General features: G+C 46.8%; 1 protein-coding gene across 2 annotated transcripts in view; it reads left to right on the plus strand.

The window, feature by feature from the left end:
* The window catches only part of FRMD4A (FERM domain containing 4A), a gene marked incomplete at its 5' end in the record, with an annotated part of 263087 nt that overhangs the window by 189247 nt on the left and 53378 nt on the right, over nt 1–20462 (plus strand). The gene's annotated exons all lie outside the window — the stretch shown is intronic.

The following is a 20462-nucleotide window of genomic DNA, read 5'->3' on the forward strand; positions in this document are numbered from 1 at the left end:
GGCTACATGTTTTGGCAAGATGAAGGAACGTTAACTCTCTTGAATCCTGAAACCAGTCTGAGTTCTCCCTGGTGGTTTTTGGAATAAGGTCATAGGTCATAAGAGTGTGCAGGTCATAGGTCAAGGAGATATAAAAAATAAATAAATAAGGAGTAAGAAAAGGTTTTGAAAACCTGACAACTTCCTTTCTGGCATCATAGAAGTGAACAGAGACTAGAGCCATCTGCCCCAAAGAATGGGAAGTCAGGTCACTGGGAACAGAGACGTGTTTGAATTTTGTTTTCATTGACACACTTTCCCCAGACCAGAGCTTACAGTGGGAAAGTGCTTTGGGAGTGAGAATGTACCGTTGGTCCGTGGCATGCTTCCAGACTGCTCAAGCTTGGTGTGTGACAAGTCCAGAAACACATCTGGGCAGACCACACTCTATGAAGTTAACACCTGTCCTCTTAGTCACCTTCTTCATTAAACGGATGGTGGGAAATAGTGCGGTAGAAAGAATTTCACTCACTTGATCGTTTCGGTTCCAAGGGAAGATCATGGACAAACAGAGGAGTTGTTCACTGGGATCCATGCAGGTTACTTTGTGTGGCAAGATCCAGACCCTCTCTGTTTACCATGTACACACAAGAAATCAATGGTCCCCATCACCACTACCCCAGCTCCTGCTCCTGCTTCAATCCTCTTAATTTTCTGGGCCATAGACCTAGACCCCATCCTCATTTTGTCTCTCCTGGTACTTTTCTTCCCCTGGCCTTTCTAATGGTCCCCTTGAGTTTTCTTCTCTTTTACAAGACCTCTTCTCTCTCCAACCAGCCAGATGGCTCTTTTATGGTTTTTTTCACTCCCATCACCTTTCACAGAGTCCTGGCTGCAGTACGTGTGACTCTGCCTTGTCCTCGGACATAGAAAGCTGGGGAAATACAGCTTCTGATATTGTCGGTGGTGCACCTAACACCCAAGGCACTGTAGTGAGCGGACACTTAGGTATTCAGTTGGAGCTTAAGAGTGTTAAGAATTTCCAAAACCTAATTGAACCCAGGCCAGTGTGGCTAAGACCTAAAGTAGAATTCAGCCTTGCCCTCTAAGCTCTATCAATGGCTGTCAGTATTGAGACTTCTTCCTGTGTAGGAGGCTTTTTTTCTTACTTTCTCTTACGTGTAATTCTAACTTTATGTGTAAAATGCCAGAAAGACACAGAATACGGGCTCCATAAATCATTACGAGTCAGGCCTGATTTGGTTGCCAGCGCTCACAGAAGGTTCTTAAACAAAAACCAAAACAAAAAGTTATCAACAGAGCAACGTGGGATAGGGACACAGTTGGATCCCAGACAAGTCACAGCTTGATGCTGATCATATGGGCTCATGTTCAGTTTGGGGGGGTCCTTGGGGAATGAATACTACATGTAAAGTTAGGAACTGTCCTTTCAAACCCTCATCAGGCCAAGTGACACCTCTTCTTCATCAGCTCGGGGTGATCCATGTGTCTAAAATGTTAATGGGAATCAAGGGCCAAACTGAAGAGTGACCACAGGAGCTAGAGTTGTCAAATCCTGTCTGCAGGAAACTTGGGGAGGAGTCCTTCACACGACATCATTAGCATCGAAAATCCCCTTTTTGCTGCTTGTAGAAATTAGGAGAGGCTCTGAGCAACCAAGAGCATTGGAGCGTTTGCTAAAGGTGCTCATACCTGACAGAAAGTTATCATTGCAGTGTGCGTATAAAGCAGTCCAAGTCCCTCCACTGTGTCAGGAACTCTCTGAGCCCACCCAGTCTCTGTGACCCTCTGCTATGAACATAGAAACCGTCACAGCCATCCGTGCTTCCTGCACTCAGACGTGGGAAAAGGTGGTCAGGCAGAGCAGGTACGGCTGTGTCCCTAGGTACTGAGAGCTGGAGTGGTCCCAAGCACAAGAGGATGAGTGAGCTACATGGAAGGGATGGCCTCCAGGTGGTAGCACACCCTTTTGGTACATCTCCACCACCTTGAGCCTCCAGGGATGCTTAGGAGATGATCGGTGCCAAGATCTAAGTGCCCCGGGGGGTCGGCATCTGTGGCAAGAACTACCTCTCCTGCACAGGCAGCTCTTCCCACCTAGCAGCAAACAGAAGCCCTCACTGACACTCTGACCCACTTACAGCAGCTGTCACATGGCACTACAGTACTGAGTGCCAACCTTCAGGTTGGGGCAATGGCAATGCCGGGCACTCCCTTCCTTTGAAGGGCTGAGGCTTCTCCTCTACTGTGCCACCTACGAGCATTCACCCGAGTGTTCCCGTGGGGCTCATCAAAAATGTCTCTCCAAGTCCCTGAGAGTCCAGAGACAATGGCCGTCTCAAATCAGACAGGATGACAGTGGCTTGGTCCTAGCTCTCTGGGTGAGATGAAGCTCACCCTTCTGGTTCCAGTATCCACCCTACGTCAGTCCCGCTCTGGGGAACTTTGGAAAGGTGAATTGTAAGGTGATGGGCCACAGGCCTGGGTAGAAGACAAAGTTATGCTTCCGGCTCTTCATAACCCACAATGCACAACCTGCATCTCTCCAACAAGCAGGATCTTCTCTTCCTAAGTGCAGCTCTGAACTTCATTTCAAAGTTTCTGAAAAGCCAGGTGTTAAGGCACAGGCCTGTATCCCCATTACTCTGTCTGGACTACAGGCAGTTACAGGTCATCCAGAGCCATATATCAAGATCCTGTCTCAAAACAACAACAACAACAAAAACAAACAAGCAAACGAAAACACAGAAAGCAAACAAAATTTAAATTTAAAGCAAAGCAATTTTTTTTCTAGCTTCCACTGCCCCCCACCCCCACCCTGAGCATGTTTTTTCAGAAACAGTAAGACACATAGGAACTCTTTAGACTTGATTTTGTTGGGGTTGTTTGTTTGTTTGTTTGTTTTGCTTTTTGTTTTTGTCTTTTGAGTGTGTTCAGAGAAAATGAGAAGTTCTAAATGAAAAGAAGTCAGAGCAGGAACCTAGAAGTAAGAACGGAAGCAGAAGCTATGGATAAAAGCGGCTTACTGGCTTCTCCGTGGCTTGTACAGCCCAGGACCGCCTGCTCAGTAGTGGAACAGGCCACAGCGAGCTGGGCCCTCCCTTACCGCTAGGCCATCAAGAACATGCCTTCCGATCTTGTCGATAGGCAGTTTGGTGGAGGTGCTCTCTCATTTGAACTTCCATCTTCCCAGATGACCCTAGCTTGTGTTAAGGTGACAAAAACCACCCAGCACAGATGCCATGCACAGAAAAGACTCGACCCCCGGATGCCCGAAAGTAGCCACAGATGAGATTTAAGAAGAAACAAAATCTGCCACGGGTGCTCCTTCTCCTCGCAACGCTCCTTGCTTGTATGCATGAGGTCTATTATAAAGATGAGACTAACTCTAAAAGGTTGCCGAGAATACACTGTCACGTGCCACGTGAGCTTTTTTGCAGACGCCCGCCACACACTCTCAGGAAACACTGCTTACACCCGTCACCCAGTGAAGTTTTCCCTTTTACCCTCTGCCTGCCTCGCCGATTTCAGTTCCTATCAATCATCACACACCACACACCATTTAGAACCCCCGTAGCCGTCACCACTCTTGCCAGTGGGCAGTAGTCCTGGCATTCTTTATGCATAATGTAGAATCAGAGGAGGGAATGACACACGAACACACATCTGCCTTGGTTTAGCATTGAAAATGAACAAGAGCATCATGGTGACCAAAAGAGAACCATCGTGCCTCTCCATAGGTTATGGTCTCCTGTTCCATCCCAGTTGCTACCACCTTTAACGTTTGTGTAGAAATAACTCTGCCTAAGTTGCTCTTGACCGATGGTACTTAGTGGATATGTGGCCGGTGAGGTCGATCTCGGGTTACCTCTTAGTTTGCATTTGTGGTCAAGTATTGAGACTTTTAGCACATCCTAACCTGAAAACCGCCCAGCATCGGTGACGCTGACTGTCTCAGGACTCTGCCTCTGCCCGTAATGCTAGTAGTAAAAGCAAGAGTATTTGTCCCTTTTCTGAAGCATGCGAATACAAAAGTAAATGCCATATATTTGAAAGGTCTTATTGATTCAGCTGACAGAACCAAGGTCTTGGGGGTGATGGGGTCGGGGGAGTGGGGGCATAAATAGCTCTGTAAAGAAGAGGTCCCCACATTCCTCAGATCAAAGCCTGAGGAAATAACAGCTGTTTTAATCTCTGTGACCACCAGCCTCTCCTGTGCAGCCCCAGTCACAGAGGTGTGGGTTAGTTGTGGCTAACGGCTCAACTTCATACCGTCATCAGGATTTGTGTGAAATCCTTTTGTTTTGCAACCACCAGCCTTGTGGACAGACTGACCCTCTCTGGTCATCCGAAACTAAGATAAGAAGAAAACAGAAAATGCTAACTCAGAGGGGCTTGGAGACAGCCCAGTGTGAAACAGAAGACCCACAAACACCTCCCTGTAGAGGCAGCTTCATTAGCCACAGATTGGCACTTCTGCTCTATTCCTTGCACGTGTGTATTGAATGAAAACTACCCTTTGGGGAGGACTGTCCAGTCGGGCCTTGTTACATATTCAGTAGGAAGCATTTACTTATTTATTTGATGTGCACTGGGGGGGGGGGTGTTATGTACGCTTAGGGGCACAATTAGCAACACTCCCGGGTCCCTTCTGAGGCATTAGGAGAAGGAATCAAAGCAACCGGGCAGCCTCTGAGCAGCCAAGTGTGGCTTCCCAAGTCCTGGGAGTATTTCAGAGACAGGGGAGGTGGCTCCAGTATTTGATGGGTTCTTGTAGCCGCCCCCAGATGAGTAAAGATTTTTTTTTTAATTCTATTAGATGATGAGACAGGAAGGGAAAGTAATATTTACAGGAAATATTCCATTAGCTAGGAGCCGACTCCCGGCAGTCCGGCTCGGCTCAATTACTCAGAATGATAAGGGATGCTGCTCCTTGCTGGCTTGCTCCGGCTTCTGTCTGGGCACCTTTGACTCATTTGCTGGCTGTAGAGCCCTCTGACTTTGCCTGGCCCTGGCTGGGAGCCTTGCTTCCTCCAGCTTGTCTGTTCTCCTTGGAAACCACACCCTCTGTACACACCAGAGGGAACTCCGGTTAATGCGTTTAGCATTCTTAGCATTTTGCAGCCTGTGCGCCTTCTCGGTTCAGGATCAAAGAGCCATCTCTTATCGCTCATTTGGATCGGAATGCTGGGTGACTGAGCCTGCAAAGGTTCGGTGCCTGTGGGTGACAGGTCCTTGCAATGGGTCAGCAAGGAGAGCTAGCCTTAAAGCTGAGGAGGAGGACTGGGGTGGGGGACATAAGTTCCCAGAGTGACTCCTATCCAGGAACCCCATGCACCTGGGAAGCTGAAACCTGGAGTTTCAGGCCAGCCTTGGCTACAGAGCAAGCTCCTGCCCCAATCAAGGGCTAGAATGTAACCCAGGAGTTGTACATTTGTCTGGCATGGCCACACACACACACACACACACACACACACACACACACACACACACACACACACGCTGTTTAAACCAGCAACTTTCGTGTCGCACTCAGGGCCAAGGTGAAAGATGGGAATTTGTTCACATCTGGTATGGGGGTGGGGAGCTGTGATACATTTAACCTCTCCGCATCTCTCTTTATCTGTGATGAGATGACTGGAAGACCCAGACAGGATGAATATAACCTAGTTTTCTCCACCTTGAGTAAGTTCAGTTCTCCAAGACTCTCTCCCATAGTCAAGATGAGGGATCATCTGCCCTTAGCATGGCAAATATCATCCCAGGCTCTTTTATACTGAATGTGAGAGACTGAAAGAAGCACAAACAATGTCCCTTTGTTAGATTTCTTCCTTGGTTATTGAGTCTGGGAATCCAGGGTCCCTCTGTTCCCACAGGTTACTGGGGAGAGCATTCTGAGCATGCCCAGGGTACCAGCTCATCTCACACCCTTTCCTGGGAAGCTCATGTTCCTACCAGCCTGCCACCTTTTAGGAAAATGTCATTTGTCTTTGAGCTGGGAAAATTCAGCATTGTCTCTAACAGATGGATCAGCTTGTTTGTTTGTTTGAAGGTAACAGCTCACTAGGTAACCAAGGCTAGATTTGAACTCACTGTGTAGGCCAGGCTAGCCTCAAACTCTAAATCATCCAGTCTCACCCTCCCATATAGCTGAGAGTTTAAGTTTGTGCTACCATACCTGGCTCCAGGTATATTTGTGTGAATGTGTGAGTGTGTGTGTGTGTGTGTGTGTATCTGTGTGTGTGTATGTGTATGTGTGGTGACAGAGGACAACCTCCAGTGACATTCCTTAGACACTTAACCTTTTCCTCGAGACACAGTCCCTCAATGTCCTAGAACTCCCTATGTAAGATAAACTGGTCATCCAGCAAGCCTTCCTGTTTTGCCTCCATAGTGCTGAAATAAAAGCATATTACACTACCATCCCTTGTTTCTCTTTTCCCTATGTGGGTTCTGGGGATCAAGTATATGCAAGGAAAACACGTTAGCAACTGATCTATCTCCCCAGACCATAAGCACCAAGTTCCACAGATAACCCCATGTCTAACTTTAACTGTTTTCCACATGAACCAGTGCCCAAGCCAGGTCTGATTAAATGGCCAGGGTAGTTTTCTTCCCTATCTGACATGTCTGTTGTGGTGTGTGGTCTCCTTGAGTCCATACACTTCCTATTCCAATGCCTAGTCTCCTAGACATCTTGTCCTCCCTGGCCCTACAGCACATGTTCCAACACTGAGAAAGGCCATATAAATAGCCACATTTCTGGTGTGGACAGAAGGGGTCAAACAGGACATTGGGTATTTATAACACTCAAATAAACACCCAGCCAGACAACATAGCAGGGCCCTCGAGACTGACAAGCTTCTGAAGAACTCTGCAGACAGATTCCCACTACTCTGGGAGCCCTGTTGACCCCCTGGATGCAATTTGAAGGAAGCAAATCAAAACCAAATGCTATAGTTGGATCCCAGATTGCTGCAGGGGAGCATTCGGTAGCCCCACTCATGCCAAAAGAACCACAAACCAGTGGTAGTAACTTCTGGATTCCAAAACCAGTGACTTCTCCTGGCATAGCAAGAACATCCAACCCATTAGGACACAGCTCTTTCATCTCACACCATTATTTTATGTGCCTCTCCTTATCCCTTGATAAAGCCACAGGCAGTCTCTTGGCTCATCTGATAATTTCCACATAATCAAAGTCACAAAGGCACTTTAAGCAGCTGAATAAGCTTCTGTTGAGACAGTAACGGCTCTGGAATGTATTTACAAATAAATACATTCACATTTAAAAACATACAGATCCAATGTATAGACACTTCTTCATGCAGTAACTTAGTATGCAGTTGCTTCCCTGTCTACTGAATTCTATCTCTCCCTCTTTATGAGGGCGCCCTGAGCTCTCCGGGTGATTGTCATAAAGCCTCACTCTTTAGGTTTGTGTGGGCAGGTGGGCCTTTTCTGCCTGTTCCCTGTGAGGAGCAGAGTGCTCACAGTATGTCTCTCTTCCATGATGCTCCCCTGTAATGATGTGCTCTTAGTTTCTACCTCCTGAACATGGTACACTGCAAACTGTGAGTAAAGAATTTAATGACCATCTAACCACAGGCTTCATGTGCATTTGGAGGCTGGAGAAACCCTTTGACCACCCCCCTTTGAGATGGATTCTCTTACTGTCCCAAAGCTCACCAGTTGGGTATGACTGGCTAACCACTGGACCCCAGCTATCCCCCTGCCTGCATCTCCCCCTAGACCTAGGATTTCGAGTGTGCACTACCACACCCGGCATCTTGTGTGGGTGCCGGGAATTGAACTCAGGTCCTTGTGTTTTCAAGACAAGCACTGCATTGGCGGGGCCATCATCCTAGCCAGTAAGGTTTTCAAAATTGGAACAGAGTTCATAGGACACAAGCGAGTGTGTTGCAGCTCAGTAGGGTTGAGTGTGTTGACAGTGTGGTGCAGCCCATCTGCAGAACTCTTTCTATAGAAAGAGCTGAACTTTACCTGCAGTGGCAGTGCCCCGTTTCCTCCCCCGTTTCCTGCCCTGCAGCCTCTGGTGGCCATCTCTCTGCTTCCTCTATGTGTTTGACTCACTAGTTGGTTGTCTTGTGTTTGTCTTTGGGGAAACATACCCAATCCCAGAACATATTTCAGAACGAGAAGGGTCATTGTGCCACCATGTCAGAACCAGGGCCCATGTCACCCTGTTGAACCTGCTTGTTGACCTTTCTACCTTGCTCTTGGCCCCCTCCTTGTGGCTTCTCCTACCTGGTGGTCAAATTGCACAGCTCTTATGTAAGACTGCTCATCTTGAAGTCTCACTCAGGACCTCTGTTTTACTTCGCCTTGGCTTTAGCATCCAGTGTCCAGGGTCACTGCGGACTGAAATCGATGACAAGTGAAACAGTCTACTTAGCAGCCTGATTGTGTTCTCCAGCATATACCCAACAGGTGTTCCTGATGCCTAAACCTGTCAACCAATCCCTTCACTCCATCTGGAAGGTGTATCCTGGCATTTTATTAGCCTATGTGTCCCTATGCCTGCTGGCATATACTTAGCCTGGTTGTCATGGGTTTCTGTGTTCCGGCCTTTTAATGAGAGAGCAAAGCACCAGGAGGGCCCTGGACTCCGGGCTCCATAGGCCAGTTTGGACGGAAACCAAACACCAACCCTACCTTAGACAGCAGTAAGAGGAGCCACGGCTGAGCGAGTTTCCTGTGCACCTGTGTGTTTCTAATCGCACAATTGAGTTTATGGTTGACATTTGGAAACTCATTAAGAAGGAAACCTGGTCACCGGCCAGGTTTCTCACCAGCAGAGAACAGCAAGCACCCAGAGGTGGTTGCTCATGTGCTCAATCAAGGGCTGGGGAAGGTGGGCTGTCACCAGTAAATGGGAAAAGGGGGTTCTCACAGCAACAAGGGAAGATTCTTATGGGAAAGAGATGCTGCTGAGAATAAAGGGGCCTCTTTTTTATACTGGAGCTGCTTGCTCTTCTATGAAATTAACTGTACTGAGGTGTACTTTTCCAGTGCAGTGCATTAGACCTAGGGCTTTCTCCATGCTAGGCAAGTATGCTAGTATGAGCCTATGAGCTACATTTCCAGCACTCATTCATTCCTCCTTTCTCCTTCCCTCTCTCTCTCCTCCCCGTATCCCCTGATTTTAATGTGGGTGCTGGGGATCTGAACTTGGGTCCCCCTGCTTTCTCAGCTAACACTTCATATTATCCATTGAATCAGCTCCCTAAACTAGTAGTCTATTCCTTCTTATGACAGATTAATATTCTTTAGCTGCTACTTCAGCCCCTTCTGTACTGGCATACAACACACCCACACATACACATGCACACACGCATGTACACACGCACAAATACACTCATACAGATGCTAATATCTGCTCAGTCCCTCACGGAGCTCTTGGCTGACCACTTTTGTAATGATGCCAACCTTTCCCCAGCCCTGCCTGTTTGTTTTACATTTGTCCTTGGGCCTATTGTCCTTGGACTGACTGCCCTGTGGGCTATGAGCCAATTTTTTATTTGTTTACCTCTTGTCTCATGAAAATGCACCAGCTGTTTCTAATGCTGTCTCATACGGTATCTGATACGCAACCGATAAAAGATGCTCAACACCTCGCTGGATGGCACACTTCTGTAATACCGGAACTTAGGAGGCTGATGCAGGAGGATTGCTGTGGGTTTAAAGCCAACTTGAACTACGTTGTACTGGCCCAGCCAGTGCTGCATTACAGGATCCTGTCTTGGGGTGGGGGTGGGGGGAGAAAGAAAGAAATGCCCCTGGAGTAAAGTTTCTAATAGTGTGTTGCAATTCAGTGCCAATTTTGAAGAGGTCCTAACATATATGTGTACAGTAGCCCAAGGGTCTTAGGTATAAATTGGATAACTCTCAAGGATCTCAGGCACTTACTCCACAGAAACACTGAAACATTTGTAAAAGAGCAGGGAGGAAAGAACCTACGACGTTTTGCCATTTCTATCTGTAGATAAAAAGAAAGAGGTAAGAAAGAGAAGGGGATATTTAAAAATGGCCTCCATTTTGACCGACCTTTGGCTTTATATTTTGTCTGTTGGACCAAACAGAAATGGAGATCTAGTAGCAGTTGCCTATCAAGATTGCACTCCTGGGATCCTTCAGGCTACCAGACACTTCTTTCTCTTTCACAGAAGCGGAAGTGTTAGGTTGAGAAACCATGGCGTTGATCCAGGTAGCCAAAATTGGAGTGTAGCAGCTTACTTTGGATGAGCTGGGCACTGGTGGAAAGGTTTCTCTTAATCAGCATGGTTCTCAAGGGAAACCCAGGGTGCCCTGACCTTCCTAAAAACTGTTAAACCTGTTCAACACCCAGCACAGCCAGAACCTGATAGATATAGTTCTGACCACCAAGCAGAGTCTAAGCAACAGAACCTGCTAATCAGGCAGGAATATACTGGTGGGATCCTTCCTGCCCAGATCATACTGAGAAGGAACCTTGAGCAGGCAGAAGCAATTTCTACCCAAGATGAGCTGTTCAGTCCTAGAATTCCAGGGTTTTGGGGTTATAGACTGTGACAGTTTGTGTATGCCCAGCCCAGAGAGTAGCACTATTAGAAGGTATGGCCCTGTTGGAGTAGGTGTAGCCTTGTTGGAATAGGTACGTCACTGTGGGCATGGGTTAAGACCCTCATCCTAGCTGCCTGGAAGTTATTCTTCCACTAGCAGCCTTCAGATGAAGATGCACAACTTTCAGCTCCTCCTGCACCATGCCTGCCTGGATGCTTCCATGTTCCTGTTTTGATGATACTGGACTGAACCTCTGAACCTGTAAGCCTGCCCCAATTAGAAGTTGTCTTTTATAAGACTTGTCATGGTCATGGTGTCTGTTCACAGCAGTAAAACCCTAACTAAGACATAAACATTCCTTTGTGGAATCGTGCTGGATATTGACAGAGCTGCCCACACATTTGTGAGTTTTCCACCCATTCTCCCTCTTGGTCTGCCTCAAACTGCCCCGTGGCCCTGTACAGTTGAGGGTGGGTGCTTCTGTGTACACATATATGTGCATATGGCACGCGTACACATGGAGGTTGGAGTCTATAGGTCAAACTTAAATGTTGTTCCTCGAGCAGCTTCCATCTTGTTTTTTGAAAACATTGGACTGGGGCTCACACTTTCAGCTAGGCTGGCTGGCTAGCAAATCCCAGAGCCTTTCCGACTCTAGGATGGTTTGTTTGTGTCGCCATTCAGGTCCTGGGCTCAAACTCAGGTCCTCAGCCTTTCACACCAAACGCTTTCCTGAGTGAGTAATTTGAATGAAGCACCCGCCTCAGTCGGTGTTTGTCACTTTGTGGAGGTAGCCTAACTTCATGCTCCAGTGCACGCTGCCGTCCCATGACATCTGTACAACCTGGTCTCGGTCCATAGTTACTGAGTCGCAGGTGAGCGACTGACTGACTTGCCTCAAGCGCTATACATTCCCAAAGTGTGAGTGTGGCTGAGACATCTGAGTAAAAGGTCAGCTGCAGCACAGAATGCTGATGACTTTGGCGAAGGGGTGGGTAGAGATACCTGGAGAACTACCCAGGCTGGGACTGGGGTACCCAGAACAGCCCCAGTGAAAGGTAGCTCAGGGTAGGATGTTAAATACGCTCACTTGTTTTCTTCTGCTCTCCCCAACCCCTCCTCCCGTAAGTCCAGGAATCTTCAAACTGGCCTAACCACTTCAGAATTCCCCCTGGGGGAGGGGAGGGGGAACGGGATACCAGAGCTTGAACCGTAGGACCAGTCATTCTGAACCGAGGGGAATATGGGAGCTGAAGTCTTCACTCCTAGAACTCACCTTCTTTCTGGAGAAGGCATTGATCCATCGGGGAGATCCATAAAAGAGTAGCAACCAGGACCTCAGCTGCAGAGAGGGCAGCACCCAGGCCGATGCATGCCTCAGAAAAGCTGGTTAGCCAGTTCTTGTAGCAAAAGCCTCACACCAAGCTACCTACATCCTGCCAGTGACAGATATGTCTGCTGGGCAGCCTACAAGACACAAAGGGATCATCCTCTAGCTGGCTTGAAAGAAAGCCAAAGACCCTCGGTCCTGCAGCCTACTCAGATCCCTGTCCCAGTGGAAAGGTCTAAGTCTTCCACCTGAATTCTCAGCAGCATAGAAGGAGTCTGCCTCCCATCTCCACCTGAACCAGGTCTGGAGGAGCTAGGGATTAACTCGGTTGGTAGAGTGCTCACTAACTCTGCCTAAAAGGAAGTAGAGTAGTGGACACTGTAAATCCCAGCCCCCGGAAGGATCAGCGAGTCAAGCCCATCCCGGGCTACAAGTTTTAAGACAATAAGATAAAATCATGTTCGGTGTGTGCAGCACTGGGGAGACAGATATAGGTGGATCCCTGAGTTCAAGGCCAGTCTGATCTACAGAGTGAGTGCCGGGGCAGACGGGGCTACACAGAGAAATCCTGTCTCGACAAACCCATAAACAAACAAGTAAAATGAAGGAACTGTCCCTTGTCATCAAGAAGGGCAGTTCTTGAAACACCCTGAAAACAGCTGTGAATGTACAGGCAAGCTGCTACTCAACAACCCTTAAACAGCCCTTGCTGCCTTTCTTTTCAGTCCACATAGGTGTCGGGTGGGCCATCTCCAGGCTGAATAGTGTTGAAGTTAGGAAGGTAGCTGGACTGCTTGCAGAATCTATTGTCATCATTTTCTGCCCTCCACCTAAGTTTCCCCAGGGTCAGACCATCTCCACAAAAGGGATGGGGACGTTGAAATGATGCCACGCCCTTGGACAGAGTGCCCAGGTTCCAGGGAACTGACATGCTCACCTTGAAAACAAGTAGAAACATACAAACTTTCTCCACACCAAACCTGTCTTCCAAAGTACTTAAACATTACACTTTAGAACAGTTCAACAAAGGTCTTTGACAAAGCAAGTAAAAAGGCCCCTTACGATTTTCTCAGTACAAGGATGGAGTATTCCTGTTTAAGCTTAGCCATTCTCTATCTTTTCTCATCCAGGGTCAGTTACTCTTCCCTTTCCGATAAAGGCAACCTGAAGAAGGAAGGCTTTACTTCGCCTCACAGTTTGAGCCTGGCAGCAGGAGCATCACCTAACTGGTTACACTGTGTCTAATTCTCAGGGAGACCCAGGAGAGGAACCGGCTCAGCTTCCCTTTCCCGTTGTATCACCTAAGCCGAAGGAATTGTGGCACCCACATTCAGGGTGGCTCAACTTGGTTAAACTCCCTTAGAAACACCTAGCAGGCATGCCACGAGCTGTGTCTCCTAGGTGACTCTAAATCCAACCAGGTCCACAGTAGTCATTAAAGTCTTTTTAAAGAATTGTTGTGCAGAGACAGCACTGGGGCATAGTGCTCACGCAGAGGACGTGGAGGAAATCCAGTTAAACTAGATGTTTACCCCCCCCCCCCCATAGAGGGTGGGGGTGGGTGGGAGAGTGGGGGATGGTAATTACATCTGTAAGAGAAAGGAAAACCGAAAGCACAGTGCCTCCTGAAAGTATTCATCCTTGCTGAAACTTCATGATGATAAACTCTTTCTGCAAGAAAAGGCTGCCATGGAGAAGGGAAAAATCATCTAGAGACAGGTCCTCAGGGGAAGAAGACAAAAGGAAATCAAATCTAGTGGGAGGAAGGGAATCAAATGACCTGTTTCTCTCTGGGCTCTGTTAAGAAGTCACTGGCCTCTTTCTCTTCCTAATGATTCTTAAGCCAACTGAAACTAAAAGGTTTTTGATGGGTTAAAAAGAGGCCATCCATTAAAGGGTCTGTGCTTGGTGCTCTGGGCATCTGTCACTGGGTTAACCATATTAGTTTGGAGTTCCTGGTGTCTGACAGTGAGGGGGGAGGGGAAACCTGGCTGGAGAAACATACTGAGTCCATTAGATCTGGCTGTGGAGAAAAATCAGCCATTGTCCTAGTTGCTGGGTGTGCAAGCATCTCCAAGAGGAAGTGGATTCTTGTGATTGCTGCACAGGGTTTGGAGGACGTGTGCCCTCCGTTTACTGCCTATGGTCATACTTTGTTAACTTGGTCGCTGTGGTGCCTAACCTTACTAATTACATTTTAGTTCTATTATAGGAGAATATTTGATTTTTTTTTTTTTTTTTTTTTTTGGATCAATATTCTGAGATTAGAAGTCAGAGCAGGAAATGGTCAAAATGATCCCTGATCAAAATTGCAATGGGATTGGGATGGAAGCCGGGTAGAGTGCTTGCCTACCATGTACAAAGCCTGGGTTGCAGCCCCAATATCACAAATAGATACAATTTGTGAGTGATTCATGTGATGGTGATGATAAAGAGTTATATATGCATCAGCCGGTGAGGGAATCTGCTAGAAGGGACCAGGACAAGCTCAAAGAGAGTAGCTTGCACTCTATCCAAGTAGAATGAAGAACTTGGCCAGGCTCATGCTTACCATGTGAAAATTTCAGTTGAACCGACAATATTTGGGGATGGTAAGATGGCTCAGTGAGTAAAGACACTTGTCACTGAGTCTGATAACCTGAGTTCTATCTCTGGAACCCACCTAGTAGAAGAGGAGAAACAACTCCTAAAATTTGTCCTCTGATGTCCCACACATGCCCCCCCTCACTCACACACACTCACACACACAAAGTAAAATAAATAAATGTAAAACGTGTAAGGAAAATATTTTTGATACCCTTAGTAACATATTCATCATCTTTCAAGGAGAATTGTACAAACTTGAACTTTAGGCTGATCCATGAGAAAACCAGGACCAGAACTTTCATGTTTTACATTAAGAGGGGGAGTAGCCGGTAATGAGTGACAAGGAACAGACATCAGAACACTGAGCCCTTGCTGGATGCTGACGAGATACCAGCCATCACGTTAAGCACTCTGCGTGTACTGATGCCCTAATTCAGCAGCCCTCGATAAAACTGTGATTTTTCATCGTTTTAGTTCTAAAATGAATCAAGACACGAAAAATACATAGCCATCAAGTACTTGGTGGAGGCTAAGACTTTGAATCCTGAGCTTCTAAAGTTTATGCTGTTGTTGTTGTTGTTAATGAATATTGTATTACAAATTAGTAGGAAGTATTTAGTCCAAGATACTTCATTTTAAAATTCAACAGGCCGGCACTGAGTTGGTCTTTGAAGTTGTAATGCCAGGTCTGACCTATATATGCACAGAATATACGAATGTCTCATTCTGGAGATACAAACTTAGAAGGCTTTGCAACTTCAGGGCCTGAAGGGAGAACCTTTGACCGCCAGGCCAAGTTTATTAGTCTTTGTGGGGGTTAGTTTTTTGTCAACTTGACATAAGCTAGAGTCATCGGAGAATAGGGAACCTTGGCAAAGTAAGTATCTCTATCAGACTAGCCTGCAAGGTAGCCTGTGGGGCATTTTCTTGATGGGCAATGCCATCCCTGGGAAAGTGCCCGTTTGTAGGGGAAGGCAGTGGGGAGCCAGTAGGTAACATTCTTCCTTGACTTTGACTTCAGTTCCTGCTGTAAGATTCCTGCTTCGAGTTCCTACCCTGTGTTCCTTTGGTGGCGTAGTGTGACCTGAGAGTTTTGATGAAGCTGGTGGTTAGTTCCAGCACCTTGGGTTGGTAAAACACTTACATGAAACGATGCAGCCGTTGCCTAAAATCCACTGTGATTGTCTCTATGCTTTCATCTCCTTATGTTTTTAAAGCAGGGTTTCACTGTCTAACCCAGACTGGCCCAGGACTCACTACACTAGGCATCCTGATCTGTATTCAAACTAGCAGCAACCCTTCTGCCTCAGCCCCTTGAGTACTAGGATTATCAATGTAAGCCAGTGTGACCAGGTTTCCAAATACTTTAACTCATATCTATCAGACTCGCAATACCTAGTACAGTGTAAATGCTACAGAAGTAGTTATGGTATGAGATTGATTTGGGAATTGTGACAAGCTAAAACACACACACACACACACACACACACACACACACACACACAAAACAGTCTGCATGGGTTCAGTCCATATAATTTTTTTTTCAAATATTTTCAACCCCTGGATGGAAAGACAAGCAGATGCACACACTGTGGGGTGGAGGGGGAGCTATAGAAATACCTGCTAGGGGCCATGTTCTTCCTCTTGCCAAGAAGACACCCATGAATGTGAATGGATGAGAGGTGTTAAGATTACATGGAAAGCCGTGGCCGACCCAAACCACAATACCTCTGCTTCTCTTTCCTTTCTAAATAAAGTAAGACATATTGGACACCTATGGAAGTGTTTAAAAGGGACACAGGTCCCAACTTTTCTTCCTCATTTGTCACCTGCTTCTGTTTCCCCCCCCCCCATACTCTTCCCAGGATGCACGTGACCAAATCCCCTGCATGCAGAGCCCTGGGAGTTCTCGGTGGCACCTCCATTTGACACCTCATTGTTATGTGCCCAGTGTAGAGATAAACCCAGGGAATCATGTGTGGTAAAGGGAAAAGCAGAAGTGAAATTAGGAAGTGGATTTTTTTGTTTGTTTGTCTGTCCGTTTTTGTTCCGGGCTTGAAGACTACTGTCTGTGCCATTCTCTTTGAGAACTTGCAAGCATTTGGAATGTACCATCGGACGGCCAAAGCTAATCTCTTGAAGGGTTGGAAGCACCGTTGTCCTCGCTCTACACTGGGGCTTTGTGGCACAATAGAAAAAGACCACAAGAAGTCACAAGCCCAGGTCCCAACATCAATCACATACTTAACCTCTGGCAGCTCTCTGTTCACCAGAGCAGCTTCATCTGGGAAAGGAGGAAGAGATCCAGATGGCTGATTGGATTCTGTATAATGGTCCCTCTGGATGGAGCAGGAAGTTACTCAGAGGGAGGTCATTTAGGGGCTCTTTGACTCAGCCTCAGGGACAGGAGGAAGACAAGGCTCCCTAAAGTCCTGGTCAAGGATCAGAGCCATTAGGCCGAGCTTCCTCTCAAGTCGTCATTTCTTCACCATCCTGACAGCCTGCCTGCTTCTCCTCATGCCGTCCCACAGAGGTCCATAAGTGCTGGCTGGATAGGAAGTCCAGTGGAGCCGAGGCCTCTTCCTTAGCCCCAGCTTCAGCCACGCACAGGATGTGTGAATCTAGTAAACTAATAGGAGCCGGGCCCAGGAGGCCCCTGCTCATTAAGGATTTACAGAATACCTTGTCACATTCAGGGCTCCAAACCAATAGTTATTAGCCATTTTTGCTTGCTCTCTATGGATAAACATTGCCCTTCTTGGTTTTATACATGAAGGCACTTGGGACCAGAATGAGACAATAGAGGACCTGTGACCATAGGAAGGCAAGGTTAAAGGCTGAGAGCCCTTATCTGGGACCCTTAGGATAGCAAACACCATTTTATTAAAACCCCTTCCTGATGGTTTCTCTTAACTCATTACTATTACTACAATCCTTATTATTAGAGACAGGGTCTTAACACGTACCTAAGGCTGATGTTCTTGCCTCAGCCTTCTGAGGGATGGGCTCACAAGAAAGAGCCACCGTGTTAGGAGGGCCTCTTAACACTTATTCCCCATGCAAGTTCCAGGCACCAGGCCCATTCTTCACCATGGCTATTGTTGTCTCTGACTGAAACTGCTGAGTTCTGAGGTAGATGTTTTGTAGAACCCGGATGATGGTAGATCTACAAGAAAAGAAAGAAGCATGTATTATTATTATTATTATTATTATTATTATTATTATTATTATTTATGTACAGTATGAAAAAAAAGCAGAGAGATCATGTAGGAGAGAACAAACTTGGTTGGAAGCTGCCTTCTTGAAGCCACATTGTTGCTCATTTGTGAAAAAGCATTCTACTTGTAAAGTTAACCACCCATTAGTGAGTGGTGGCCTCCTGGGGAAGGCTGCATAGTTAATGGTTGGGGTAATGGACCAGATGCCCTTGACTTCTATTTCTGGTTCCTTCAGAAACCTGTTGCGTGGACCTAGGCAGTTTCCCTTCATTTCTGTGCGCCTTGTTTCTTCTCCTCACCCCTAAGAAAATTTGCAATTTTTCTTCACAGCCGGGATGCTAAGTGAGCAACAAAACAAAAGTGTCTGTGGGGATTTGTGGAGATGCCAGGCCAGCCTGCCTTGATTTAACAGGTATTGATCAGTAGAAATTCTGATTATTGGTAGGACTACACAGTTGAGCTTATAGTTAGGTCACTGGGCATTGAATTAGCTCAAGTCCTTAGGGAGCTAGCCCAGACATCACCAGGACTATCAACTGTCTGGTGTGTCTTTAAGTACAGTTCCAACTCACAGTGGTGACTTTACATAGTGACAGGGATAGGTTGGCTTCTCTGAAAACCAGGTCATGGTGGCTCCTCCTGAGTGGACACGAGGGATAATGTGGTGCCAGCATAGTAATACCTCATCCCTCCCTATCTAAGGACATGAAAGTAGGCATCTTCCCTGTGCTTTTTCCCATATTGTGTTTTTTGGTTGGTTGGTTGGTTGGTTTTGCTTTTGTTGGGGTTTTGTTTGGTTTTGTTCGCTTCCTTTTACTATGCCAGTCTGAAAACAGAGTGTTGAACAGCCAGGGGCTCTAACATGAATGAACAAAAATGTCCTAGATCCCCATGAAGAGCATAGTGCCTTTGGCTTACGTGACATCCAGCCTTTACTGCCAGCAGCAGCTGTCTCTGCCTTCTCCAGCCCTTCAGTCTTACAATTCCCGTTCCCCCAACCTCCAGCAGCTTGCTGGTTCCCTCGCTTCAGCCCTATCCTAAGAGAGAAAAGAGACCAGTAACCAGTATTGTTGCCCATGTACATATCCTCATCCATTTCTGTGGGATTCTTCCTGTGTCCACAAGAAGCTATCAGATTTAGAAAAACTACCCACTTGTTTTATCCCCTTGACTCCCGGCTTTCCTTCCCAGTGTTTCATTTGCAAAATAATAAATAATAATAATAAAGTTGTGCTAAGACAGCTATCAGGGAGCCCATTGTTTTGTCCCAGCTCCGAAATTTTCTTCAGAAAATACACCGCCCCATGGACACACCCTGAGATCCAAGACTCTGTTCACCTTTGAGAGCAGCGCTGTAGCAGAAGCCCCGCCCCTTTCCCTGGACAGTCACCCTGGCTAAAGATGAGGGGCCCACAGCAAACCCAGATGGTTTTGTTTGGGCCCTCTGGCAGACACACAGATCTCCACACTGCAGAGCATCAGGGACCACTTAGAGGAAAGGCATGGTTTGTGTTTTTTATTTTTGCAAGGAGCTGAGGAAGAAGGAGCTGCCAGGAAACTGACCCTCAGAGGATTGTACTCCAGGATTCTTTATCAGGCCTGGAGGCACTTCCTTAAAAAGTGCTCAAGTGTGGCTTTCTCCTGAGTGTTCATGCCAGGTGTATCTTCCTTTCCTCCCAGGGAAGGGTCTGACTTCTTTAGTCATACATCAGATATAGGTGGGGCCCTTAACTCCCACCCCCACCCCCACTCCGTGCTACCAAGACCAGGCCTGGCTATGTCATTTGTAGGACCCGTGCTAAATAGATGAAAACAACATTGGAAATTTCAAGACGTCAACAGCAAGTGCACGACCCTCTTGAACAAGGGGCACTTGAGTCACAACATCCATAAAGTCAGTCCTGTACAAGGATCCACTTTGCTTGGTTAGAGTTGGTATAGGGTAGGGCCTAAGAAGAATAACCTTTTCTTTTGGGGTAAGAGGGAAAATAAGCCTTTATACTTACTGTAAGTTTTCTAGCACATGCATAATCTAATTTTTTAAGCTCCAAGTCAAGATCTGGGAGATTTGAGAAAAGAACTCTGGTGTTTCTGCAATTGCCTCTCTCTCTCTCTCTCTCTCTCTCTCTCTCTCTCTCTCTCTCTCTCTCTCTCTCTTGTGCCAGGATTTGGAAGCTCCAAGGGTATAAGGAAAACAAACACCGTGAGATCCACAGGATCTAGAAGCTCTAAGAGACCCATGACAGTGAGATCCGTGTCTGTTGGGTACTTACTTCTGTCCCATTGCCCAGCCTGAGCCTAGAACCTGCTGTGGTTAAGATGGAGCTGAATTCTTACAACTTAGTTAGTTAGTGACTTTGCAGGAAGGGAGCCTGGGTTTAAACAGAAGCTTCAGACTGTAAAGCCTCTGTGTCTTGCCATAGCATGGGACAGCATGACAGGTTATGCATAAAGCCAAGGTCGTACATAGAGTACAGTAGTTCTGCTGTTTATATGGTGAAGTTTAGCTGAGGTATCTATACCTAACATGTAGGTATCAGACTCAAAGTGTTTAAACTGTGGGATTCATGGTGGCAGGGCACCCACTGGCTGAGACATAGTTCTGTGTGTTTAAGTGACAAAAAAAAAAAAAAAAAAAAAAAAACTATTCTGGCAGGATGGACCAGAAACCATCTGAGCCAGCACAAGAGCATTTGCTTTTCTTGCAATGTCCCTCCACCCACTTGTGACTGATCTTCAGAGAGACAGGCAAGTCTCCGGGCTCT

The sequence above is a fragment of the Micromys minutus genome, assembly GCF_963924665.1.
Source record: "Micromys minutus genome assembly, chromosome: 6".
In the NCBI taxonomy this organism is placed as follows: Eukaryota; Metazoa; Chordata; class Mammalia; order Rodentia; family Muridae; genus Micromys; species Micromys minutus.